Consider the following 27158-nt stretch of genomic DNA (forward strand, 5'->3'; position numbering starts at 1 on the left):
CTCCGAATCCTGTGGCCCTGAGCCGGCAGCTGACCGCAAAAAATCCGAACATCGAAGGATAAGTCCCAGACAGGATCTGCCCCCACCTCATACTTGTGCTGCCCTGAGAGTCCAAAAAGAGCTCTACAAACTGACATCAGGAACCTGGAATGGTGAGTTTTTTTTCCCAGGGAAAAGGGCCGATGTTTGCGCTCCGAATCCTGTGGCCCTGAGCCGGCAGCTGACCGCAAAAAATCCGAACATCGAAGGATAAGTCCCAGACAGGAGCTGCCCCCACCTCATACTTCTGCTGCCCTGAGAGTCCAAAAAGAGCTCTACAAACTGACATCAGGAACCTGGACTGGTGAGTTTTCTTTCCCAGGGAAAAGAGCCGATGTTTGCGCTCTGAGTCCTGTGGCCCTGAGCGGGCAGCTGAGTGCAAAAAATCCGAACATTGAAGGATAAGTCCCAGACAGGAGCTGCCCCCACCTCATACTTGTGCTGCCCTGACAGTCCCAGGGGAGCCCTACAAACTGACATCAGGAACCTGGACTGGTGAGTTTTTTTTCCCAGGGAAAAGAGCCGATGTTTGCGCTCTGAGTCCTGTGGCCCTGAGCCGGCAGCTGACCGCAAAAAATCCGAACATCGAAGGATAAGTCCCAGACAGGAGCTGCCCCCACCTCATACTTGTGCTGCCCTGACAGTCCCAGGGCAGCCCTACAAACTGACATCAGGAACCTGGACTGGTGAGTTTTTTTTCCCAGGGAAAAGGGCCGATGTTTGCGCTCCGAGTCCTGTGGCCCTGAGCGGGCAGCTGAGTGCAAAAAATCCGAACATCGAAGGATAAGTCCCAGACAGGAGCTGCCCCCACCTCATACTTGTGCTACCCTGACAGTCCCAGGGGAGCCCTACAAACTGACATCAGGAACCTGGACTGGTGAGATTTTTTTCCCAGGGAAAAGAGCCGATGTTTGCGCTCTGAGTCCTGTGGCCCTGAGCCGGCAGCTGACCGCAAAAAATCCGAATATCGAAGGATAAGTCCCAGACAGGAGCTGCCCCCACCTCATACTTCTGCTGCCCTGACAGTCCCAGGGGAGCCCTACAAACTGACATCAGGAACCTGGACTGGTGAGTTTTCTTTCCCAGGGAAATAGCCGATGTTTGCGCTCCGAGTCCTGTGGCCCTGAGCCGGCAGCTGAGTGCAAAAAATCCGAACATCGAAGGATAAGTCCCAGACAGGAGCTGCCCCCACCTCATACTTGTGCTGCCCTGACAGTCCCAGGGGAGCCCTACAAACTGACATCAGGAACCTGGACTGGTGAGGTTTTTTTCCCAGGGAAAATAGCCGATGTTTGCGCTCCGAATCCTGTGGCCCTGAGCCGGCAGCTGACCGCAAAAAATCCGAACATCGAAGGATAAGTCCCAGACAGGAGCTGCCCCCACCTCATACTTGTGCTGCCCTGAGAGTCCAAAAAGAGCTCTACAAACTGACATCAGGAACCTGGACTGGTGAGTTTTCTTTCCCAGGGAAAAGAGCCGATGTTTGCGCTCCGAGTCCTGTGGTCCTGAGCCGGCAGCTGAGTGCAAAAAATCTGAACATCGAAGGATAAGTCCCAGACAGGAGCTGCCCCCACCTCATACTTGTGCTGCCCTGACAGTCCCAGGGGAGCCCTACAAACTGACATCAGGAACCTGGACTGGTGAGTTTTCTTTCCCAGGGAAAAGAGCCGATGTTTGCGCTCCGAGTCCTGTGGCCCTGAGCCGGCAGCTGAGTGCAAAAAATACGAACATCGAAGGATAAGTCCCAGACAGGAGCTGCCCCCACCTCATACTTCTGCTGCCCTGAGAGTCCAAAAAGAGCTCTACAAACTGACATCAGGAACCTGGACTGGTGAGTTTTCTTTCCCAGGGAAAAGAGCCGATGTTTGCGCTCCAAGTCCTGTGGCCCTGAGCCGGCAGCTGACCGCAAAAAATCGGATCATCGAAGGATAAGTCCCAGACAGGAGCTGCCCCCACCTCATACTTGTGCTACCCTGAGAGTCCCAGGGGAGCCCTACAAACTGACATCAGGAACCTGGACTGGTGAGTTTTTTTTCCCAGGGAAAAGAGCCGATGTTTGCGCTCCGAGTCCTGTGGCCCTGAGCTGGCAGCTGACCGCAAAAAATCCGAACATCGAAGGATAAGTCCCAGACAGGAGCTGCCCCCACCTCATACTTGTGCTGCCCTGAGAGTTCAAAAAGAGCTCTACAAACTGACATCAGGAACCTGGACTGGTGAGTTTTCTTTCCCAGGGAAAAGAGCCGATGTTTGCGCTCCGAGTCCTGTGGCCCTGAGCCGGCAGCTGACTGCAAAAAATCCGAACATCGAAGGATAAGTCCCAGACAGGAGCTGCCCCCACCTCATACTTCTGCTGCCCTGACAGTCCCAGGGGAGCCCTAAAAACTGACATCAGGAACCTGGACTGGTGAGTTTTCTTTCCCAGGGAAAAGAGCCGATGTTTGCGCTCCGAGTCCTGTGGCCCTGAGCCGGCAGCTGAGTGCAAAAAATCCGAACATCGAAGGATAAGTCCCAGACAGGAGCTGCCCCCACCTCATACTTGTGCTGCCCTGACAGTCCCAGTGGAGCCCTACAAACTGACATCAGGAACCTGGACTGGTGAGTTTTCTTTCCCAGGGAAAAGAGCCGATGTTTGCGCTCCGAGTCCTGTGGCCCTGAGCGGGCAGCTGAGTGCAAAAAATCCGAACATCGAAGGATAAGTCCCAGACAGGAGCTGCCCCCACCTCATACTTGTGCTGCCCTGACAGTCCCAGGGGAGCCCTACAAACTGACATCAGGAACCTGGACTGGTGAGTTTTTTTTCCCAGGGAAAAGAGCCGATGTTTGCGCTCCGAGTCCTGTGGCCCTGAGCCGGCAGCTGACCGCAAAAAATCCGAACATCGAAGGATAAGTCCCAGACAGGATCTGCCCCCACCTCATACTTGTGCTGCCCTGAGAGTCCAAAAAGAGCTCTACAAACTGACATCAGGAACCTGGAATGGTGAGTTTTTTTTCCCAGGGAAAAGGGCCGATGTTTGCGCTCCGAATCCTGTGGCCCTGAGCCGGCAGCTGACCGCAAAAAATCCGAACATCGAAGGATAAGTCCCAGACAGGAGCTGCCCCCACCTCATACTTGTGGTGCTCTGAGAGTCCAAAAAGAGCTCTACAAACTGACATCAGGAACCTGGACTGGTGAGTTTTCTTTCCCAGGGAAAAGAGCCGATGTTTGCGCTCTGAGTCCTGTGGCCCTGAGCGGGCAGCTGAGTGCAAAAAATCCGAACATCGAAGAATAAGTCCCAGACAGGAGCTGCCCCCACCTCATACTTGTGCTACCCCGACAGTCCCAGGGGAGCCCTACAAACTGACATCAGGAACCTGGACTGCTGAGATTTTTTTCCCAGGGAAAAGAGCCGATGTTTGCGCTCTGAGTCCTGTGGCCCTGAGCCGGCAGCTGACCGCAAAAAATCCGAACATCGAAGGATAAGTCCCAGACAGGAGCTGCCCCCACCTCATACTTCTGCTGCCCTGACAGTCCCAGGGGAGCCCTACAAACTGACATCAGGAACCTGGACTGGTGAGTTTTCTTTCCCAGGGAAATAGCCGATGTTTGCGCTCCGAGTCCTGTGGCCCTGAGCCGGCAGCTGAGTGCAAAAAATCCGAACATCGAAGGATAAGTCCCAGACAGGAGCTGCCCCCACCTCATACTTGTGCTGCCCTGACAGTCCCAGGGGAGCCCTACAAACTGACATCAGGAACCTGGACTGGTGAGGTTTTTTTCCCAGGGAAAAGAGCCGATGTTTGCGCTCCGAATCCTGTGGCCCTGAGCCGGCAGCTGACCGCAAAAAATCCGAACATCGAAGGATAAGTCCCAGACAGGAGCTGCCCCCACCTCATACTTGTGCTGCCCTGAGAGTCCAAAAAGAGCTCTACAAACTGACATCAGGAACCTGGACTGGTGAGTTTTCTTTCCCAGGGAAAAGAGCCGATGTTTGCGCTCCGAGTCCTGTGGTCCTGAGCCGGCAGCTGAGTGCAAAAAATCCGAACATCGAAGGATAAGTCCCAGACAGGAGCTGCCCCCACCTCATACTTGTGCTGCCCTGACAGTCCCAGGGGAGCCCTACAAACTGACATCAGGAACCTGGACTGGTGAGTTTTCTTTCCCAGGGAAAAGAGCCGATGTTTGCGCTCCGAGTCCTGTGGCCCTGAGCCGGCAGCTGAGTGCAAAAAATACGAACATCGAAGGATAAGTCCCAGACAGGAGCTGCCCCACCTCATACTTCTGCTGCCCTGAGAGTCCAAAAAGAGCTCTACAAACTGACATCAGGAACCTGGACTGGTGAGTTTTCTTTCCCAGGGAAAAGAGCCGATGTTTGCGCTCCAAGTCCTGTGGCCCTGAGCCGGCAGCTGACCGCAAAAAATCGGATCATCGAAGGATAAGTCCCAGACAGGATCTGCCCCCACCTCATACTTGTGCTACCCTGACAGTCCCAGGGGAGCCCTACAAACTGACATCAGGAACCTGGACTGGTGAGTTTTTTTCCCCAGGGAAAAGATCCGATGTTTGCGCTCCGAGTCCTGTGGCCCTGAGCCGGCAGCTGACCGCAAAATATCCGAACATCGAAGGATAAGTCCCAGACAGGAGCTGCCCCCACCTCATACTTGTGCTGCCCTGAGAGTCCAAAAAGAGCTCTACAAACTGACATCAGGAACCTGGACTGGTGAGTTTTCTTTCCCAGGGAAAAGAGCCGATGTTTGCGCTCTGAGTCCTGTGGCCCTGAGCGGGCAGCTGAGTGCAAAAAATCCGAACATCGAAGGATAAGTCCCAGACAGGAGCTGCCCCCAGCTCATACTTGTGCTACCCTGAGAGTCCCAGGGGAGCCCTACAAACTGACATCAGGAACCTGGACTGGTGAGTTTTTTTTCCCAGGGAAAAGAGCCGATGTTTGCGCTCCGAGTCCTGTGGCCCTGAGCTGGCAGCTGACCGCAAAAAATCCGAACATCGAAGGATAAGTCCCAGACAGGAGCTGCCCCCACCTCATACTTGTGCTGCCCTGAGAGTCCAAAAAGAGCTCTACAAACTGACATCAGGAACCTGGACTGGTGAGTTTTCTTTCCCAGGGAAAAGAGCCGATGTTTGCGCTCCGAGTCCTGTGGTCCTGAGCCGGCAGCTGAGTGCAAAAAATCTGAACATCGAAGGATAAGTCCCAGACAGGAGCTGCCCCCACCTCATACTTGTGCTGCCCTGACAGTCCCAGGGGAGCCCTACAAACTGACATCAGGAACCTGGACTGGTGAGTTTTCTTTCCCAGGGAAAAGAGCCGATGTTTGCGCTCCGAGTCCTGTGGCCCTGAGCCGGCAGCTGAGTGCAAAAAATACGAACATCGAAGGATAAGTCCCAGACAGGAGCTGCCCCCACCTCATACTTCTGCTGCCCTGAGAGTCCAAAAAGAGCTCTACAAACTGACATCAGGAACCTGGACTGGTGAGTTTTCTTTCCCAGGGAAAAGAGCCGATGTTTGCGCTCCAAGTCCTGTGGCCCTGAGCCGGCAGCTGACCGCAAAAAATCGGATCATCGAAGGATAAGTCCCAGACAGGAGCTGCCCCCACCTCATACTTGTGCTACCCTGAGAGTCCCAGGGGAGCCCTACAAACTGACATCAGGAACCTGGACTGGTGAGTTTTTTTTCCCAGGGAAAAGAGCCGATGTTTGCGCTCCGAGTCCTGTGGCCCTGAGCTGGCAGCTGACCGCAAAAAATCCGAACATCGAAGGATAAGTCCCAGACAGGAGCTGCCCCCACCTCATACTTGTGCTGCCCTGAGAGTTCAAAAAGAGCTCTACAAACTGACATCAGGAACCTGGACTGGTGAGTTTTCTTTCCCAGGGAAAAGAGCCGATGTTTGCGCTCCGAGTCCTGTGGCCCTGAGCCGCCAGCTGACTGCAAAAAATCCGAACATCGAAGGATAAGTCCCAGACAGGAGCTGCCCCCACCTCATACTTCTGCTGCCCTGACAGTCCCAGGGGAGCCCTAAAAACTGACATCAGGAACCTGGACTGGTGAGTTTTCTTTCCCAGGGAAAAGAGCCGATGTTTGCGCTCCGAGTCCTGTGGCCCTGAGCCGGCAGCTGAGTGCAAAAAATCCGAACATCGAAGGATAAGTCCCAGACAGGAGCTGCCCCCACCTCATACTTGTGCTGCCCTGACAGTCCCAGTGGAGCCCTACAAACTGACATCAGGAACCTGGACTGGTGAGTTTTCTTTCCCAGGGAAAAGAGCCGATGTTTGCGCTCCGAGTCCTGTGGCCCTGAGCGGGCAGCTGAGTGCAAAAAATCCGAACATCGAAGGATAAGTCCCAGACAGGAGCTGCCCCCACCTCATACTTGTGCTGCCCTGACAGTCCCAGGGGAGCCCTACAAACTGACATCAGGAACCTGGACTGGTGAGTTTTTTTTCCCAGGGAAAAGAGCCGATGTTTGCGCTCCGAGTCCTGTGGCCCTGAGCCGGCAGCTGACCGCAAAAAATCCGAACATCGAAGGATAAGTCCCAGACAGGATCTGCCCCCACCTCATACTTGTGCTGCCCTGAGAGTCCAAAAAGAGCTCTACAAACTGACATCAGGAACCTGGACTGGTGAGTTTTTTTTCCCAGGGAAAAGAGCCGATGTTTGCGCTCCGAGTCCTGTGGCCCTGAGCCGGCAGCTGACCGCAAAAAATCCGAACATCGAAGGATAAGTCCCAGACAGGATCTGCCCCCACCTCATACTTGTGCTGCCCTGAGAGTCCAAAAAGAGCTCTACAAACTGACATCAGGAACCTGGACTGGTGAGTTTTCTTTCCCAGGGAAAAGAGCCGATGTTTGCACTCTGAGTCCTGTGGCCCTGAGCGGGCAGCTGAGTGCAAAAAATCCGAACATCGAAGAATAAGTCCCAGACAGGAGCTGCCCCCACCTCATACTTGTGCTACCCTGACAGTCCCAGGGGAGCCCTAAAAACTGACATCAGGAACCTGGACTGGTGAGATTTTTTTCCCAGGGAAAAGAGCCGATGTTTGCGCTCTGAGTCCTGTGGCCCTGAGCCGGCAGCTGACCGCAAAAAATCCGAACATCGAAGGATAAGTCCCAGACAGGAGCTGCCCCCACCTCATACTTCTGCTGCCCTGACAGTCCCAGGGGAGCCCTACAAACTGACATCAGGAACCTGGACTGGTGAGTTTTCTTTCCCAGGGAAATAGCCGATGTTTGCGCTCCGAGTCCTGTGGCCCTGAGCCGGCAGCTGAGTGCAAAAAATCCGAACATCGAAGGATAAGTCCCAGACAGGAGCTGCCCCCACCTCATACTTGTGCTGCCCTGACAGTCCCAGGGGAGCCCTACAAACTGACATCAGGAACCTGGACTGGTGAGTTTTTTTTCCCAGGGAAAAGAGCCGATGTTTGCGCTCCGAGTCCTGTGGCCCTGAGCCGGCAGCTGACCGCAAAAAATCCGAACATCGAAGGATAAGTCCCAGACAGGAGCTGCCCCCACCTCATACTTGTGCTGCCCTGAGAGTCCAAAAAGAGCTCTACAAACTGACATCAGGAACCTGGACTGGTGAGTTTTCTTTCCCAGGGAAAAGAGCCGATGTTTGCGCTCCGACTCCTGTGGCCCTGAGCGGGCAGCTGAGTGCAAAAAATCCGAACATCGAAGGATAAGTCCCAGACAGGAGCTGCCCCCACCTCATACTTGTGCTACCCTGACAGTCCCAGGGGAGCCCTACAAACTGACATCAGGAACCTGGACTGGTGAGTTTTTTTTCCCAGGGAAAAGATCCGATGTTTGCGCTCCGAGTCCTGTGGCCCTGAGCTGGCAGCTGAGTGCAAAAAATCCGAACATCGAAGGATAAGTCCCAGACAGGAGCTGCCCCCACCTCATACTTGTGCTGCCCTGACAGTCCCAGGGGAGCCCTACAAACTGACATCAGGAACCTGGACTGGTGAGTTTTTTTTCCCAGGGAAAAGAGCCGATGTTTGCGCTCCGAGTCCTGTGGCCCTGAGCCGGCAGCTGACTGCAAAAAATCCGAACATCGAAGGATAAGTCCCTGACAGGAGCTGCCCCCACCTCATACTTGTGCTGCCCTGACAGTCCCAGGGGAGCCCTACAAACTGACATCAGGAACCTGGACTGGTGAGTTTTTTTTCCCAGGGAAAAGAGCCGATGTTTGCGCTCCGAATCCTGTGGCCCTGAGCCGGCAGCTGACCGCAAAAAATCCGAACATCGAAGGATAAGTCCCAGACAGGATCTGCCCCCACCTCATACTTGTGCTGCCCTGAGAGTCCAAAAAGAGCTCTACAAACTGACATCAGGAACCTGGAATGGTGAGTTTTTTTTCCCAGGGAAAAGGGCCGATGTTTGCGCTCCGAATCCTGTGGCCCTGAGCCGGCAGCTGACCGCAAAAAATCCGAACATCGAAGGATAAGTCCCAGACAGGAGCTGCCCCCACCTCATACTTCTGCTGCCCTGAGAGTCCAAAAAGAGCTCTACAAACTGACATCAGGAACCTGGACTGGTGAGTTTTCTTTCCCAGGGAAAAGAGCCGATGTTTGCGCTCTGAGTCCTGTGGCCCTGAGCGGGCAGCTGAGTGCAAAAAATCCGAACATTGAAGGATAAGTCCCAGACAGGAGCTGCCCCCACCTCATACTTGTGCTGCCCTGACAGTCCCAGGGGAGCCCTACAAACTGACATCAGGAACCTGGACTGGTGAGTTTTTTTTCCCAGGGAAAAGAGCCGATGTTTGCGCTCTGAGTCCTGTGGCCCTGAGCCGGCAGCTGACCGCAAAAAATCCGAACATCGAAGGATAAGTCCCAGACAGGAGCTGCCCCCACCTCATACTTGTGCTGCCCTGACAGTCCCAGGGCAGCCCTACAAACTGACATCAGGAACCTGGACTGGTGAGTTTTTTTTCCCAGGGAAAAGGGCCGATGTTTGCGCTCCGAGTCCTGTGGCCCTGAGCGGGCAGCTGAGTGCAAAAAATCCGAACATCGAAGGATAAGTCCCAGACAGGAGCTGCCCCCACCTCATACTTGTGCTACCCTGACAGTCCCAGGGGAGCCCTACAAACTGACATCAGGAACCTGGACTGCTGAGATTTTTTTCCCAGGGAAAAGAGCCGATGTTTGCGCTCTGAGTCCTGTGGCCCTGAGCCGGCAGCTGACCGCAAAAAATCCGAATATCGAAGGATAAGTCCCAGACAGGAGCTGCCCCCACCTCATACTTCTGCTGCCCTGACAGTCCCAGGGGAGCCCTACAAACTGACATCAGGAACCTGGACTGGTGAGTTTTCTTTCCCAGGGAAATAGCCGATGTTTGCGCTCCGAGTCCTGTGGCCCTGAGCCGGCAGCTGAGTGCAAAAAATCCGAACATCGAAGGATAAGTCCCAGACAGGAGCTGCCCCCACCTCATACTTGTGCTGCCCTGACAGTCCCAGGGGAGCCCTACAAACTGACATCAGGAACCTGGACTGGTGAGGTTTTTTTCCCAGGGAAAATAGCCGATGTTTGCGCTCCGAATCCTGTGGCCCTGAGCCGGCAGCTGACCGCAAAAAATCCGAACATCGAAGGATAAGTCCCAGACAGGAGCTGCCCCCACCTCATACTTGTGCTGCCCTGACAGTCCCAGGGGAGCCCTACAAACTGACATCAGGAACCTGGACTGGTGAGTTTTCTTTCCCAGGGAAAAGAGCCGATGTTTGCGCTCCGAGTCCTGTGGCCCTGAGCCGGCAGCTGAGTGCAAAAAATACGAACATCGAAGGATAAGTCCCAGACAGGAGCTGCCCCCACCTCATACTTCTGCTGCCCTGAGAGTCCAAAAAGAGCTCTACAAACTGACATCAGGAACCTGGACTGGTGAGTTTTCTTTCCCAGGGAAAAGAGCCGATGTTTGCGCTCCAAGTCCTGTGGCCCTGAGCCGGCAGCTGACCGCAAAAAATCGGATCATCGAAGGATAAGTCCCAGACAGGAGCTGCCCCCACCTCATACTTGTGCTACCCTGAGAGTCCCAGGGGAGCCCTACAAACTGACATCAGGAACCTGGACTGGTGAGTTTTTTTTCCCAGGGAAAAGAGCCGATGTTTGCGCTCCGAGTCCTGTGGCCCTGAGCTGGCAGCTGACCGCAAAAAATCCGAACATCGAAGGATAAGTCCCAGACAGGAGCTGCCCCCACCTCATACTTGTGCTGCCCTGAGAGTTCAAAAAGAGCTCTACAAACTGACATCAGGAACCTGGACTGGTGAGTTTTCTTTCCCAGGGAAAAGAGCCGATGTTTGCGCTCCGAGTCCTGTGGCCCTGAGCCGGCAGCTGACTGCAAAAAATCCGAACATCGAAGGATAAGTCCCAGACAGGAGCTGCCCCCACCTCATACTTGTGCTGCCCTGAGAGTCCCAGGGGAGCCCTAAAAACTGACATCAGGAACCTGGACTGGTGAGTTTTCTTTCCCAGGGAAAAGAGCCGATGTTTGCGCTCCGAGTCCTGTGGCCCTGAGCCGGCAGCTGAGTGCAAAAAATCCGAACATCGAAGGATAAGTCCCAGACAGGAGCTGCCCCCACCTCATACTTGTGCTGCCCTGACAGTCCCAGTGGAGCCCTACAAACTGACATCAGGAACCTGGACTGGTGAGTTTTCTTTCCCAGGGAAAAGAGCCGATGTTTGCGCTCCGAGTCCTGTGGCCCTGAGCGGGCAGCTGAGTGCAAAAAATCCGAACATCGAAGGATAAGTCCCAGACAGGAGCTGCCCCCACCTCATACTTGTGCTGCCCTGACAGTCCCAGGGGAGCCCTACAAACTGACATCAGGAACCTGGACTGGTGAGTTTTTTTTCCCAGGGAAAAGAGCCGATGTTTGCGCTCCGAGTCCTGTGGCCCTGAGCCGGCAGCTGACCGCAAAAAATCCGAACATCGAAGGATAAGTCCCAGACAGGATCTGCCCCCACCTCATACTTGTGCTGCCCTGAGAGTCCAAAAAGAGCTCTACAAACTGACATCAGGAACCTGGAATGGTGAGTTTTTTTTCCCAGGGAAAAGGGCCGATGTTTGCGCTCCGAATCCTGTGGCCCTGAGCCGGCAGCTGACCGCAAAAAATCCGAACATCGAAGGATAAGTCCCAGACAGGAGCTGCCCCCACCTCATACTTGTGGTGCTCTGAGAGTCCAAAAAGAGCTCTACAAACTGACATCAGGAACCTGGACTGGTGAGTTTTCTTTCCCAGGGAAAAGAGCCGATGTTTGCGCTCTGAGTCCTGTGGCCCTGAGCGGGCAGCTGAGTGCAAAAAATCCGAACATCGAAGAATAAGTCCCAGACAGGAGCTGCCCCCACCTCATACTTGTGCTACCCCGACAGTCCCAGGGGAGCCCTACAAACTGACATCAGGAACCTGGACTGCTGAGATTTTTTTCCCAGGGAAAAGAGCCGATGTTTGCGCTCTGAGTCCTGTGGCCCTGAGCCGGCAGCTGACCGCAAAAAATCCGAACATCGAAGGATAAGTCCCAGACAGGAGCTGCCCCCACCTCATACTTCTGCTGCCCTGACAGTCCCAGGGGAGCCCTACAAACTGACATCAGGAACCTGGACTGGTGAGTTTTCTTTCCCAGGGAAATAGCCGATGTTTGCGCTCCGAGTCCTGTGGCCCTGAGCCGGCAGCTGAGTGCAAAAAATCCGAACATCGAAGGATAAGTCCCAGACAGGAGCTGCCCCCACCTCATACTTGTGCTGCCCTGACAGTCCCAGGGGAGCCCTACAAACTGACATCAGGAACCTGGACTGGTGAGGTTTTTTTCCCAGGGAAAAGAGCCGATGTTTGCGCTCCGAATCCTGTGGCCCTGAGCCGGCAGCTGACCGCAAAAAATCCGAACATCGAAGGATAAGTCCCAGACAGGAGCTGCCCCCACCTCATACTTGTGCTGCCCTGAGAGTCCAAAAAGAGCTCTACAAACTGACATCAGGAACCTGGACTGGTGAGTTTTCTTTCCCAGGGAAAAGAGCCGATGTTTGCGCTCCGAGTCCTGTGGTCCTGAGCCGGCAGCTGAGTGCAAAAAATCCGAACATCGAAGGATAAGTCCCAGACAGGAGCTGCCCCCACCTCATACTTGTGCTGCCCTGACAGTCCCAGGGGAGCCCTACAAACTGACATCAGGAACCTGGACTGGTGAGTTTTCTTTCCCAGGGAAAAGAGCCGATGTTTGCGCTCCGAGTCCTGTGGCCCTGAGCCGGCAGCTGAGTGCAAAAAATACGAACATCGAAGGATAAGTCCCAGACAGGAGCTGCCCCCACCTCATACTTCTGCTGCCCTGAGAGTCCAAAAAGAGCTCTACAAACTGACATCAGGAACCTGGACTGGTGAGTTTTCTTTCCCAGGGAAAAGAGCCGATGTTTGCGCTCCAAGTCCTGTGGCCCTGAGCCGGCAGCTGACCGCAAAAAATCGGATCATCGAAGGATAAGTCCCAGACAGGATCTGCCCCCACCTCATACTTGTGCTACCCTGACAGTCCCAGGGGAGCCCTACAAACTGACATCAGGAACCTGGACTGGTGAGTTTTTTTCCCCAGGGAAAAGATCCGATGTTTGCGCTCCGAGTCCTGTGGCCCTGAGCCGGCAGCTGACCGCAAAATATCCGAACATCGAAGGATAAGTCCCAGACAGGAGCTGCCCCCACCTCATACTTGTGCTGCCCTGAGAGTCCAAAAAGAGCTCTACAAACTGACATCAGGAACCTGGACTGGTGAGTTTTCTTTCCCAGGGAAAAGAGCCGATGTTTGCGCTCTGAGTCCTGTGGCCCTGAGCGGGCAGCTGAGTGCAAAAAATCCGAACATCGAAGGATAAGTCCCAGACAGGAGCTGCCCCCACCTCATACTTGTGCTACCCTGAGAGTCCCAGGGGAGCCCTACAAACTGACATCAGGAACCTGGACTGGTGAGTTTTTTTTCCCAGGGAAAAGAGCCGATGTTTGCGCTCCGAGTCCTGTGGCCCTGAGCTGGCAGCTGACCGCAAAAAATCCGAACATCGAAGGATAAGTCCCAGACAGGAGCTGCCCCCACCTCATACTTGTGCTGCCCTGAGAGTCCAAAAAGAGCTCTACAAACTGACATCAGGGACCTGGACTGGTGAGTTTTCTTTCCCAGGGAAAAGAGCCGATGTTTGCGCTCCGAGTCCTGTGGCCCTGAGCCGGCAGCTGAGTGCAAAAAATCCGAACATCGAAGGATAAGTCCCAGACAGGAGCTGCCCCCACCTCATACTTGTGCTACCCTGACAGTCCCAGGGGAGCCCTACAAACTGACATCAGGAACCTGGACTGGTGAGTTTTTTTTCCCAGGGAAAAGAGCCGATGTTTGCGCTCCGAGTCCTGTGGCCCTGAGCCGGCAGCTGACTGCAAAAAATCCGAACATCGAAGGATAAGTCCCAGACAGGAGCTGCCCCCACCTCATACTTCTGCTGCCCTGACAGTCCCAGGGGAGCCCTAAAAACTGACATCAGGAACCTGGACTGGTGAGTTTTCTTTCCCAGGGAAAAGAGCCGATGTTTGCGCTCCGAGTCCTGTGGCCCTGAGCCGGCAGCTGAGTGCAAAAAATCCGAACATCGAAGGATAAGTCCCAGACAGGAGCTGCCCCCACCTCATACTTGTGCTGCCCTGACAGTCCCAGGGGAGCCCTACAAACTGACATCAGGAACCTGGACTGGTGAGTTTTCTTTCCCAGGGAAAAGAGCCGATGTTTGCGCTCCGAGTCCTGTGGCCCTGAGCCGGCAGCTGAGTGCAAAAAATCTGAACATCGAAGGATAAGTCCCAGACAGGAGCTGCCCCCACCTCATACTTGTGCTGTCCTGACAGTCCCAGGGGAGCCCTACAAACTGACATCAGGAACCTGGACTGGTGAGTTTTTTTTCCCAGGGAAAAGAGCCGATGTTTGCGCTCCGAATCCTGTGGCCCTGAGCCGGCAGCTGACCGCAAAAAATCCGAACATCGAAGGATAAGTCCCAGACAGGAGCTGCCCCCACCTCATACTTGTGCTGCCCTGAGAGTCCAAAAAGAGCTCCACAAGCTGACATCAGGAACCTGGACTGGTGAGTTTTCTTTCCCAGGGTAAAGAGCCGATGTTTGCGCTCCGACTCCTGTGGCCCTGAGCGGGCAGCTGAGTGCAAAAAATCCGAACATCGAAGGATAAGTCCCAGACAGGAGCTGCCCCCACCTCATACTTGTGCTGCCCTGACAGTCCCAGGGGAGCCCTACAAACTGACATCAGGAACCTGGACTGGTGAGTTTTTTTTCCCAGGGAAAAGAGCCGATGTTTGCGCTCCGAGTCCTGTGGCCCTGAGCCGGCAGCTGAGTGCAAAAAATCCGAACATCGAAGGATAAGTCCCAGACAGGATCTGCCCCCACCTCATACTTGTGCTACCCTGACAGTCCCAGGGGAGCCCTACAAACTGACATCAGGAACCTGGAATGGTGAGTTTTTTTTCCCAGGGAAAAGGGCCGATGTTTGCGCTCCGAGTCCTGTGGCCCTGAGCCGGCAGCTGACCGCAAAAAATCCGAACATCGAAGGATAAGTCCCAGACAGGAGCCGCCCCCACCTCATACTTCTGCTGCCCTGAGAGTCCAAAAAGAGCTCTACAAACTGACATCAGGAACCTGGACTGGTGAGTTTTCTTTCCCAGGGAAAAGAGCCGATGTTTGCGCTCCGACTCCTGTGGCCCTGAGCGGGCAGCTGAGTGCAAAAAATCCGAACATCGAAGGATAAGTCCCAGACAGGAGCTGCCCCCACCTCATACTTGTGCTGCCCTGACAGTCCAGGGGAGCCCTACAAACTGACATCAGGAACCTGGACTGGTGAGTTTTCTTTCCCAGGGAAAAGAGCCGATGTTTGTGCTCAGGGTCCTGTAGTCCTGAGCGGGCAGCAGTCTGCAAAAAATCAAAACATCAAAGGATAAGTCCCGGACAGGGGCTGCCCCCACCTCATACCTCTGCTGCCGTGACAGTCCAAAGGGAGCCCTACAAACAGACATCAGGAACCTGGACTGGTGAGTTTTCTTTCCCAGGGAAAAGAGCCGATGTTTGCGCTCCGAGTCCTGTGGCCCTGAGCGGGCAGCTGAGTGCAAAAAATCCGAACATCGAAGGTTAAGTCCCAGACAGGAGCTGCCCCCACCTCATACTTGTGCTGCCCTGAGAGTCCCAGGGGAGCCCTACAAACTGACATCAGGAACCTGGACTGGTGAGTTTTCTTTCCCAGGGAAAAGAGCCGATGTTTGCGCTCCGAGTCCTGTGGCCCTGAGCGGGCAGCAGTCTGCAAAATATCGGAACATCGAAGGATGTGTCCTCGACCGGAGCTGCCCCCACCTCATACTTGTGCTGACCTGACCATCCCAAGGGAGCAGAATTAGGTAGGGGGGACAGGCGATGTTTACAGCCCATGCTTCCATGGTCAGATTTTGTGCAGTCACTTATCTGATGAGGGCACTGGGCCCTGAGTACAAACTTTGGTCGTTTACCCTGGGATAGACAACTCACCTCTCCTAGCTCCTGGTGTCATTTTGCAATTTGTGCTTGGGATTTTCAAGGCCACTTCTCAGCGACTTGGCTTCAGCTTGGGTCCACGACACATCTTTCTCCGTTCAGATTTTCATGGGGCAGCCATTCTTTCATGGCCCCTGGCTCTTGGACTGCATCAATGGCCCTTTTCTCTGTGAAACATGGCTCACCCTCTATGCTTCCTGATGTCAGTTTCACTGTGGTGCTTGTCTCTTCCAGGGCAGGCAGAATTCTTGCTGGCAGCAGTTTTGCTCCAGGATAAATCCTGTGTCATTCGGAACAAGAAGATGTAGAAAGTCACTTGGCGCCACAGGCCTCGTTATCCGACCTCTGCCCTTTTTCCCTGTAAATCAAGCTCACCCTCCCTGTCTTAAAGCCAGGGAACCTCAGGAAAACGGGAAACTGGACAAGACAAAAGCACATCCAATCAATATGATTAATGCAACGTTCTCCGTTTATTCAAAATCAGGCGGTAGTTTATATAAGCTTCTACATAGTTTACAGAAACAAAGACTCTCTAATGGGTAGGCTAACATTGTTTACCTTTTCCTTAAAACGGTCTACACCGTACACCATAAAACCTATACTAGTTCACACCCGGTGGTCCCCACAATACCTTAAGACTATTTTCTATCTGCGCCACAAGCCCTGAATTTCTAACTGCGTCAGAGGCTTTGAAGGCCACACCAGGCCTCAATCTGAGGCCTAGCCTGGAGTAGCTCAACTTTCACAGTTCATGCCCTCTTTCTCTCAAAAATGCTGCAACACTGTGTGTTGATGTCTGTTCACTGGAGGCATGCTGCTCTCCAAGGGCAGCAAGAGTTCCTGGTGTTGGCAACTGTGGTCTGTGAGAAAGCGTTCACTGTTTGCAAATTTGGTAGCACAATTCCTGTTTGGCTAGGGGAAAGACTGTTAATTATCTTGGAAATGAAAGTCTTGCACCCTGTTTTTTAAGGGTCTGACAAAGGGCTGTGTAGGGGAGGGAACACCCCGCAGGACCTTTCTTTACCTCATTCCTCACTCCTAGGTATAGCAGCTCCCCATGTGACCAGCTGCTTTCACTGCAGGTACCTGGACACACCTGCACAGGGAGCTTCTAATCCAGAGGAGCTAACAGGGGTATCCTAGGCGTTCCTCCAGGAGCTATGGTTGGAACATCCAGCAGGGACTGGGGAGCAGCCAGAGCCACCTGGGCACGGAGCATCCTTTTCAGAAAATGCCAAGGGAAGAGCCCTCTTGCCAAGGGGCAGCACCTGAGCAGGCCGGGCAGTATGTGGGGTTCCATGGGAGAGCTTTCAGCTTTCCCCTTCTATTGTGTCAGCCTCTCCCTAGAACCCCCAGACCTTCCAAAGCACTCCCAGAAAAGAGGGAGGTTATGAAGAGAGAAGGGGTTTAAATTATGGGAAAAAGCTTCCTTTTCCAATATTTCTTGTGTTCAAATCATGAGGGAATCCACTTCCCCTGCAATTTTAATGGTCTCAGTTGAAATAGTCTCTGCCTTTTCTATGCTGTTAGAGGTGTCAATTGACAGGGAATCCCCATTTTCCATTATTTTCCAGTTTAAAGAGAAGGGGAAACCTTGACAATGCTTTTTATGGGCATGAATTAAGGGTAACTCTTTTTGTTGTCCTAAGGCTTAAATTGAGGGGGAAGCCCAGCTATCCCTCTTTCTTAAGGGTTTGGATTGAGTGGAAAATCCCTGTGTCTTCATCACTGGAGAGACTTAAAGTGAGGAAAACCTCTCTTTTCCCAATATTCTAGGGAATTAAACTAAAGGACAGAAGCTATTTATTTGCCATTACATCCCTTTCAGTGGAGGCAACTTCCCTATTTCCTCATTTTAAGGAATTCACTTGAAGGAGGCTCTTCTAGAATGCTTTTTCAGCATTTTAAGGGTTTAAAACTACTTTTCAGGGCACTTCTTTCTGTGCCCTAGGACTAAATATCTCAGTGAAAGGCAAGCCTAGCATGTACTTAACCTTGATGCTGCCCAGGAAGCTGTTTTTTTTTCCTTATTTTTATTTATAATGTAGTTAGTCCTAATTAGTAGCCCCAAGGAGACTTGGCCTGTTCATAGAATTAGTATTCTTCTCCACCCTTAGTCTCAGGTTGAGTACTACTTAGTAGTCACTGAGGCATAATATAAGTTAACAGCAAATTACCCAACTTATCTGGATATGCTGCCTAAAGAACAAAGTTTTATTTCTTACCAGTTTCCTTGCCCTTTTGCTCCAAGTAGTTGTAGCAAAAAAGAAAGTGCTGTTATTTCCCTGAAGAGTTTTCTTCTATATGAATCCCATTACTCCCCTTGAATTCAAATCAGAGGAGCCAAACAGCCACAGCTGCTCTGAGGGCTTTTATACCCAGTGGGGTTTGGCCCCTCCCTTTTCCTGGGTGTCATGGGAATGAGAGGCGGACCCAATCAGGGGTATATTAACCCCAGCCTCTGCCAAGGGGCTTCATTCCCTCTCTGGGATCCACTGGGGTAAGAGCTCTCCTCTCATTTTTGTGAAGAGGCTCTTTTAGCTTAGATTGCTCTCTGCAGGTGCTTTTGGGCTTCTAATGCAACAGAGGCTTTGAAGATACTGTGAGGAAAACAACACTGAACACAGGTAGTATTTAAATTAATGATTTGGGGTTGTGCATTCAGGGGTTGTGAAGTGCTTCTGTAATCTCTGACATGTTTTGTTTTCTTTTTTAGGAGGAGTGCAACTTCCTGTAATTCCAGGTTGCGTCGAGTACAACATTTTTTCAGCAGAGTGATTATGTTCCAAAAGGGATCTGCCCTGTGTCAAAGATGATGTCTGAGATTGAGGTTTCAGGTGAGTTGAGGATTGGGACTAGGAGTGGGAGAGTGAGCAAGGTACCCAGTTAAGAGTTATTGTGGTGGGGTTTTGCAGGCAGTAGGGTGAGAAATGGTGTCTATTTGCAAGGCTTTTCACAAGCATAGCAGAGGCATCCTTGTGTCATACAGCACACAAGCTCATCCACTGAACTCACAGAAATGCCATGTAACTTTGCCTCTCTAAACCAGGTGCTACTCATAATAACAGCCAAACCTTAGACTAGGGATGGAGCTGGAGACTTGAGCACCCAGGCACACTCAGGAGAGGATAAGTATCTGACTTGCTGGGATTTGGCCCACATAACACTAAACTCAACCATTGATTTTCCTGTTCTTTATTCTAGCTGACTAAGAGGCTAACAGGAGATCCCCTCCGAGGCAGACTCATTTCAGGTCCAACGTGGATTCGCATTTCCAATCATCCAAAAGATAAGTCAGGGCCGCGGCCTGGGGCTGGGAGTAGTGGCCCCCTTCTGCACCCGATGGGGATTTGAATCCCCAGATATGTGCAAGATAAGTCAAGGGCTACAACCCACAGAGGGGAAGGAAGAGAGGTGCTAGGTTGGGACTCCCCAGGAGGGGTTTTTGAGTTAGTTTTGGTGATGAGGATGTCCAAGAAGTGTGTACTTAAGCCAGCTAAAGGAAGAGTGTCTGTTTTGATCTCAGTGCTGAGATGCACAGGGCAGAGTAGTTCTGGTGTGTGTTCTGTCACTTGTCTCTGGTGCACTCTGTGTTCTTTGGGTCTCTCGGTCCTTTCTTCTCATCAAAAGCTCTCTCTCCCTGGCCTGTCCCCTTGTTTGTCATGTCCTGTCCTGTGTCACGGGTGTCTGCACATATTTGTCCTAGAGCTGCTCTGCCCTGCTGCGTACCCTGTAATAGCACAAGTCCTGGGGACTTGAAATTAGTAATGCTGGGTGTAGTTGGGCTCCAGATTTTATTCGGAGATTGACATAACATTTTTGGTGTTGTTAAGTTTTCCTGCAGCTGTTTGACACTAGTCCTAACTTCTTTTCAGGTACAGACAGCTCAAATCAGTAGCAGATGGCCGCAATCCTGGGTGAGGAACTTCCCATGAGTAGGTCAGTCATTGTTTGCATTTGTAGGGGAAGACTAAATGGTGACTCTGTTACAGCCCTGTTTTTTGTCTTTATTTTTAGGAGGTCCAGGCAGATAGCAGCAGTCAAAGCCCAGTGTGCCAGGTGAGCAGTGGACAGAAGCAGTTGTTCTTGCTAAGGTTTCAGTTTTTGGTGCAACTGTAATCATCCATTCTTGTTTTTGTGCTTTAGGGAATCCACTGGGAGTATGCTAAGCCCCTGTCAGCAGCTGGCTGATGGACTGGGTTTCCTGCACATATGAGCCCTCTGGAAGTATTACAGGACCCTGTGATGAAGCCTTCTGATTTTGCACTTCAAGGTCCCATCCTGGTAGCCCAGAGCAGTGGCCAAGGAGTTGTGGTGAGTCGGGGAGGTAGGGAGGAGGAGTGAGAGTCCTCTCGAGTTTCAGCATTGTCTCCCCTTAACCTAGGTGTGCCCTGCAATGATGGCATCAGAATCCAACCACACCCGGAGCGTGCAGGCCAAGAACCCGGGCATTCTGAGGAGGATGGTGAGTAGCAAAATTATCAGGTTTTGGCCCATGTGCTCTTAAGGCTGTGCACTGATGTTTGGTTTTCTTTCTCTTGGCAGGCCAAGAGGTGACAGTTGGAACTTACCAGACAGGCAGACGGCCTTCTTCTGCAGCCAACAGGGATTTGCATCCCCAGATATGCGCAAGATAAGTCAAGGGCTACAACCCACAGAGGGGATGGAAGCGAGGTGCCAGGTTGGGACTCCCCGGGAGGGGTTTTTGAGTCAGTTTTGGATACGGGGATGTCTAAGAAGCGTCTCCTTAGGCCAGCTGAAGGGAAAGTGTCTGTTTTGATCTCAGTGCTGAGGTGCGCAGGGCAGAGCAGTTCTGGTGTGTGTCCTGTCACTTGTCTCTGGTGCACTCTGTGTTCTTTGGGTCTCTCAGTCCTTTCTTCTCATCAAAAGCTCTCCCTCCCTGTTCTGTCTCCTGGTTTGTCATGTCCTGTCCTGTGTCACGGGTGTCTGCACATATTTGTACCGGAGCTGCTCTGCCCTGCTGTGTAGCCTGTAATAGCACAAGTCCTGGGGACTTGAAATTAGTAATGCAGGTTGCAGCTGGGCTCCAGATTTTATTAGGAGATTGACATAACATGTTTGGTACTGTTAAGTTGTCCTGCAGCATTTTGACATTAGTCCTAACTTCATTTCAGATGCAGACAGTACAAATTGGTGGCAAAGGGCACCAGTCCTGGATGAGGAACTTCCCATGAGCTGGTCAGTCATTGTTTGCATTTACAGGGGAAGCAGCCTAAGTGGTGACTCTGTTACAGTGGTGTTCTTTGCCTTTATTTTTAGGAGGTCCAGGCAGATAGCAGCAGTGAAGGCCCAGTGTGCCAGGTGAGCAGTGGAGAGAAGCAGTTGTTCTTGCTCAGGTTTCAGTTTTTGGTGCAACTGTAAGCATCCATTCTTGTTTTTGTGCTTTAGGGAATCCACTGGGAGTTTGCATATCCCCTGTCACCAGCTGGCTGATGGACTGGGTTTGTTGTGCTTGTGAGTCCTCTGGAAGTATTACAGGACCCTGTGATGAAGCCTACTGATTTTACATTTCAAGGTCCCATCGTGGTAACCCAGAACAGTGGCCAAGGAGTTGTGGTGAGTCAGGGAGGTAGGGAGGAGGAGTGAGAGTCCACTCAAGTTTCAGCAATGCCATGTCACCCTTTCTCCACTTAATCTAGGTGTACCCTGAGATGATGCTGTCGGCCTCCAAGCACGCCTGCGGTGTGTGGCCCGACCATTCTGAGGAGAATGGTGAGTAGCAGAATTGTCAGGTTTTGGCCATTGTGCTGTTACGGTTGTGCACTGATGTTTGGTTTTCTTTGTCTTGGCAGACCAAGAGAGAACAGCCTGGTGACAACTGGAGTTTCCCAGACAGGCAGGAGGCCTCGTTCTGCACCCGATGGAGATTTGGATCCCCAGATATGTGCAAGATAAGTCAAGGGCTACAACCCACAGAGGGCATGGAAGCGAGGTGCCAGGTTGGGACTCCCCGGGAGGGGTTTTTGAGTTAGTTTTGGAGATGAGGATGTCCTAGAAGCGTCTCCTTAGGCCAGCTAAAGGAAAAGTGTCTGTTTTGATCACAGTGCTGAGATGCACAGGGCAGAGCAGTTCTGGTGTGTGTTCTGTCACTTTTCTCTGGTGCACTCTGTGTTCTTTGGGTCTCTCAGTCCTTTCTTCTCATCAAAAGCTCTCCCTCCCTGTTCTGTCTCCTGGTTTGTCATGTCCTGTCCTGTGTCACGGGTGTCTGCACATATTTGTACCGGAGCTGCTCTGCCCTGCTGTGTAGCCTGTAATAGCACAAGTCCTGGGGACTTGAAATTAGTAATGCAGGTTGCAGCTGGGCTCCAGATTTTATTAGGAGATTGACATAACATGTTTGGTACTGTTAAGTTATCCTGCAGCATTTTGACATTAGTCCTAACTTCCTTTCAGATGCAGACAGTACAAATCGGTGGCAAAGGGCACCAGTCCTGGATGAGGAACTTCCCATGAGCTGGTCAGTCATTGTTTGCATTTACAGGGGAAGCATAAATGGTGAATCTGTTCCAGCCCTGTTCTGTGCCTTTATTTTTAGGAGGTCCAGGCAGATAGCAGCAGTCAAGGCCCAGTGTGCCAGGTGAGCAGTGGACAGAAGCAGTTGTTCTTGCTAAGGTTTCAGTTTTTGGTGCAACTGTAATCATCCATTCTTGTTTTTGTGCTTTAGGGAATCCACTGGGAGTATGCTAAGCCCCTGTCAGCAGCTGGCTGATGGACTGGGTTTGCTGCACTTATGAGCCCTCTGGAAGTATTACAGGACCCTGTGATGAAGCCTACTGATTTTGCACTTCAAGGTCCCATCCTGGTAGCCCAGAGCAGTGGCCAAGGAGTTGTGGTGAGTCGGGGAGGTAGGGAGGAGGAGTGAGAGTCCTCTCGAGTTTCAGCATTGTCTCCCCTTAACCTAGGTGTGCCCTGCAATGATGGCATCAGAATCCAACCACACCCGGAGCGTGCAGGCCAAGAACCCGGGCATTCTGAGGAGGATGGTGAGTAGCAAAATTATCAGGTTTTGGCCCATGTGCTCTTAAGGCTGTGCACTGATGTTTGGTTTTCTTTCTCTTGGCAGGCCAAGCGGTGACAGTTGGAACTTACCAGACAGGCAGACGGCCTTCTTCTGTAGCCAACAGGGATTTGCATCCCCAGATATGCGCAAGATAAGTCAAGGGCTACAACCCACAGAGGGGATGGAAGCGAGGTGCCAGGTTGGGACTCCCCGGGAGGGGTTTTTGAGTCAGTTTTGGATACGGGGATGTCTAAGAAGCGTCTCCTTAGGCCAGCTGAAGGGAAAGTGTCTGTTTTGATCTCAGTGCTGAGGTGCGCAGGGCAGAGCAGTTCTGGTGTGTGTCCTGTCACTTGTCTCTGGTGCACTCTGTGTTCTTTGGGTCTCTCAGTCCTTTCTTCTCATCAAAAGCTCTCCCTCCCTGTTCTGTCTCCTGGTTTGTCATGTCCTGTCCTGTGTCACGGGTGTCTGCACATATTTGTACCGGAGCTGCTCTGCCCTGCTGTGTAGCCTGTAATAGCACAAGTCCTGGGGACTTGAAATTAGTAATGCAGGTTGCAGCTGGGCTCCAGATTTTATTAGGAGATTGACATAACATGCTTGGTACTGTTAAGTTATCCTGCAGCATTTTGACATTAGTCCTAACTTCCTTTCAGATGCAGACAGTACAAATCGGTGGCAAAGGGCACCAGTCCTGGATGAGGAACTTCCCATGAGCTGGTCAGTCATTGTTTGCATTTACAGGGGAAGCATAAATGGTGAATCTGTTCCAGCCCTGTTCTGTGCCTTTATTTTTAGGAGGTCCAGGCAGATAGCAGCAGTCAAGGCCCAGTGTGCCAGGTGAGCAGTGGACAGAAGCAGTTGTTCTTGCTAAGGTTTCAGTTTTTGGTGCAACTGTAATCATCCATTCTTGTTTTTGTGCTTTAGGGAATCCACTGGGAGTATGCTAAGCCCCTGTCAGCAGCTGGCTGATGGACTGGGTTTGCTGCACTTATGAGCCCTCTGGAAGTATTACAGGACCCTGTGATGAAGCCTACTGATTTTGCACTTCAAGGTCCCATCCTGGTAGCCCAGAGCAGTGGCCAAGGAGTTGTGGTGAGTCGGGGAGGTAGGGAGGAGGAGTGAGAGTCCTCTCGAGTTTCAGCATTGTCTCCCCTTAACCTAGGTGTGCCCTGCAATGATGGCATCAGAATCCAACCACACCCGGAGCGTGCAGGCCAAGAACCCGGGCATTCTGAGGAGGATGGTGAGTAGCAAAATTATCAGGTTTTGGCCCATGTGCTCTTAAGGCTGTGCACTGATGTTTGGTTTTCTTTCTCTTGGCAGGCCAAGCGGTGACAGTTGGAACTTACCAGACAGGCAGACGGCCTTCTTCTGCAGCCAACAGGGATTTGCATCCCCAGATATGCGCAAGATAAGTCAAGGGCTACAACCCACAGAGGGGATGGAAGCGAGGTGCCAGGTTGGGAGTCCCCAGGAGGGGTTTTTGAGTCAGTTTTGGATACGGGGATGTCTAAGAAGCGTCTCCTTAGGCCAGCTGAAGGGAAAGTGTCTGTTTTGATCTCAGTGCTGAGGTGCACAGGGCAGAGCAGTTCTGGTGTGTGTCCTGTCACTTGTGTCTGGTGCACTCTTGGTTGTTTGGGTCTCTTGGTCTTTGCAGACCTTCTTCTTGTGCAAACCTCTCTCTCCCTCTCCTGTCCTGTCGTTTGTCACGTCCTGTCCTGCATCACGGGTGCCTGCACGTATTTCTCCCAGAGCTGCTCTGCCCTGCTTTACAGCCTGCTGTAATTGCACCAGTCCTAGAGATTTGCAGTTTTGCGTGGGGCATGTAGTTGCATTCAAGATAGTATTCCTTAATTTAGACTAGATGTTTTGACTTGTTAAGTTATTAACAGGTTATTAACAAACAGCTGTTTGAGTTTTCTCCCAACTTTCTTTCAGATGCAGATGGATTAACTCTGTGGCAGTGTGCCCTGCTGTGCTCAGGGGGTTTCCCTGAGAAGGTCAGTCATTGTTTGTGTTGGTAGGGGAAGCCTACCTGGTGACTGTGTTACAGCGCTTGTCTTTGTCTTTAATTTTAGGAATTCCAGGCAGCTAGGAGCAGTCAAGGCCCAGTGTGCCAGGTGAGCAGTGAACAGAAGCTGTTGTTCTGGCTCTTGTCTCAATTTCTGGTGCAATTCTAAGCATCCAATCTTGGTTACTTTGTTTTATTGTAGGCACTCATCTTGCAAGATGCCTCTGGTCCAGATATCCGAGGCCAGGTGGGTGCAATTGTCAGGTCCGCGTGGGTGTACTTTTTGGTTCAGGGGGATGGTGTTTTCACAGTATCTCAGTGTGGGTTTTTTAGCTTTGTTTTTTTGCAGGTGCTGTCACTGCCCTAGGCATGTGAAGGAACAGAGGCGAGCTGGTGAGTTGGCATTTAGGCACGGTGACTCATAGGTGTCCATTATGCAGCAGCATGTTAAGCGTGTACCTTTTCATTTTGCAGGTATCCTCCAGGCAGCCTGTGGAGTCAAGATTTCAGGTGAGCCGGAGCAGCGGTGTGTAAGAGTTCCGGGGATTCCTCTTTTGGTGGGCACTAGTTCAATTTTCTGTTTTATCTTAGGTACTGTGAAGAGGCATGTAGCTGAAGTTTGGAAACGGCAGCACCGAAGCGGACGTAGAGACCGTGTCGCCGCCCGCATCCGACTGACATTGGATTCCATCCGGTCGTCTCGCAAAAGCTAAGTGCTGGGGCCAGTAGGTGGGAGAAGGGGCAAAACTTTTACTATCACAGGAGACAATTTGGTTTTAGCTTAGAGGAGAGGCCCATAGCGGGACGGGTCCCTCGGAAGCAAAGGGAGAGGGTTTTTCCTCAGCCTCACCAGGGTCTTTGCCAGGCAGGGCAGTTCCGATCGGTCTCCGGGTTCTCGCGAGGCTCGCGGCGGCGGCCTTCTTCGACTCTCGACGTCATCGTGGATCTTTTCACTCGCGGAGCCCGCCTTCACGTCCGGAACTGGCGCCACGGTCACCCCATAGTCATCGCTTCCTTCTCTAGGCCTACTGATCTTCTTAGGCTTCCTCTTAAGTGCTTTGGCACTAACATCTTGAGAGGAGTTACATTTCATCATCATGTGCTAGTGCCGTAGGGCTTTCTTTCCTTTGGCATCATCAGCCCACGGCTCATCTTGGGCTAGGAATCTCGGGTCCATAAGGTGAAACTGCCAGGCAGTTTGCACTTCTGTCTGTGTCACGTCGTCTGCGTCATAGGTCTTTGCCGCATTGCCGTGCTTTAGCGGCCTCATTCTGCGCCGTATCGGCCATAGTTTTCTCACGTACCTTCCCGGATATCACTTATTCCGGCATCTTTACATATTTACTTTCTGGGACGAGAAGATGTACACAAGATGTTCTCATCCATCGTCCTTGTCACATTTGGTAGCCATTCTCTGGGACTTCTATATGGAATGTATTAGATCCTCATCATGTGACCACAGTAGTTCTGTAGCTTCTGCTTTTTGAAAGGATATAGGGTTCAAAAATTAATCTTCTGGAGATTTATGTCAAGTCCTCAGTTATATCATATCTCTGTCGGCTTATATTGTATGTGCTTATGTTGCGCCTGCCTATGTCGGCTTATATTGTATGTGATTATGTTGCGCCTGCCTATCTCGGCTTACATTGTATGTGCTTATGTTGCGCCTGCCTATGTCATCTTATATTGTATGTGATTATGTTGCGCCTGCCTATGTCATCTTGTATTGTATGTGCTTATGTTGCGCCTGCCTATGTCATCTTATATTATATGTGATTATGTTGCGCCTGCCTATGTCATCTTGTATTGTATGTGCTTATGTTGCGCCTCCCTCTGTCGGCTTATATTGTATGTGCTTATGTTGCGCCTGCCTATGTCGGCTTATATTTTATGTGCTTATGTTGCGCCTGCCTATGTCGGCTTATATTGTATGTGCTTATGTTGCGCCTGCCTATGTCGGCTTATATTGTATGTGCTTATGTTGCGCCTGCCTATGTCGGCTTATATTGTATGTGCTTATGTTGTATGTACCTCTATTGGCTTATGTTGTGAGTACTCATATTGTATGTACCTACATTGGCTTATGTTGTGCGCGCCTCTGTTGTGCAATTACGATCGGAGCTGCCCTGCTCGGGCACACAGTCAGGCTTAGGTAGAGCAGTTGTAAAACTTTGCAGTTCATCTGTCTTCTGTGGGGTTTCGGGTACAACACTGATGGGCCCAGAGTGGGTATAGCTCCTGGCTGTCAGATAGTCAGTCATTGACCGCCTCCATTGTCTTGCAGGTTCCCGGGTCCCTACAGAATTTCCTGGAATCTACCAATTGACATCGAGGAGCCGCGGTCATAAGATGCGTCGAAGCATATCTTTCGGCGTAGTGTTTCACGTAAGGGTGGCATTCACCGTGTCAGTAGAAGAGAGTGTGATTGTCTGTGTCTGTCTGTGAGAGTTTGCGTGAGCTTGCATCTGCAGGCGTGTCTGTGTGTGTGTGTTGAGTGGTTCTAACCTTGTGTGTATGGCCTTTGCCTTTCAGGTTTTTCAACTCATTTTTAAACTTAGAATAAAAAATCCCCAGCCGGGGGGGTTTTTTT

At 51.8% G+C, this 27158-nt stretch overlaps 2 long non-coding RNA genes across 3 annotated transcripts; both read left to right on the forward strand.

Annotated features, from left to right (window-relative positions):
- Nucleotides 1–20086: 20086 nt before the first annotated feature.
- LOC140680510 (uncharacterized) lies at nucleotides 20087–22129 on the forward strand. Of its 2 annotated transcripts, XR_012051873.1 has the most exons (4): nucleotides 20087–20735; nucleotides 20817–20858; nucleotides 20946–21113; nucleotides 21197–22129. It is a non-coding gene; the product is annotated as an uncharacterized lncRNA (long non-coding RNA). The 2 variants fall into 2 exon arrangements; XR_012051872.1 differs by having other exon boundaries at nucleotides 20946–22129.
- Nucleotides 22130–23885: 1756 nt separating this feature from the next.
- LOC140680511 (uncharacterized) lies at nucleotides 23886–25175 on the forward strand. The gene is made up of 6 exons (XR_012051874.1): nucleotides 23886–24557; nucleotides 24636–24677; nucleotides 24771–24815; nucleotides 24918–24961; nucleotides 25043–25078; nucleotides 25160–25175. It is a non-coding gene; the product is annotated as an uncharacterized lncRNA (long non-coding RNA).
- The last annotated feature ends 1983 nt before the right edge of the window (nucleotides 25176–27158 follow it).

Source organism: Taeniopygia guttata, chromosome 24, assembly GCF_048771995.1.
Source record: "Taeniopygia guttata chromosome 24, bTaeGut7.mat, whole genome shotgun sequence".
Classification (NCBI taxonomy): domain Eukaryota; kingdom Metazoa; phylum Chordata; class Aves; order Passeriformes; family Estrildidae; genus Taeniopygia; species Taeniopygia guttata.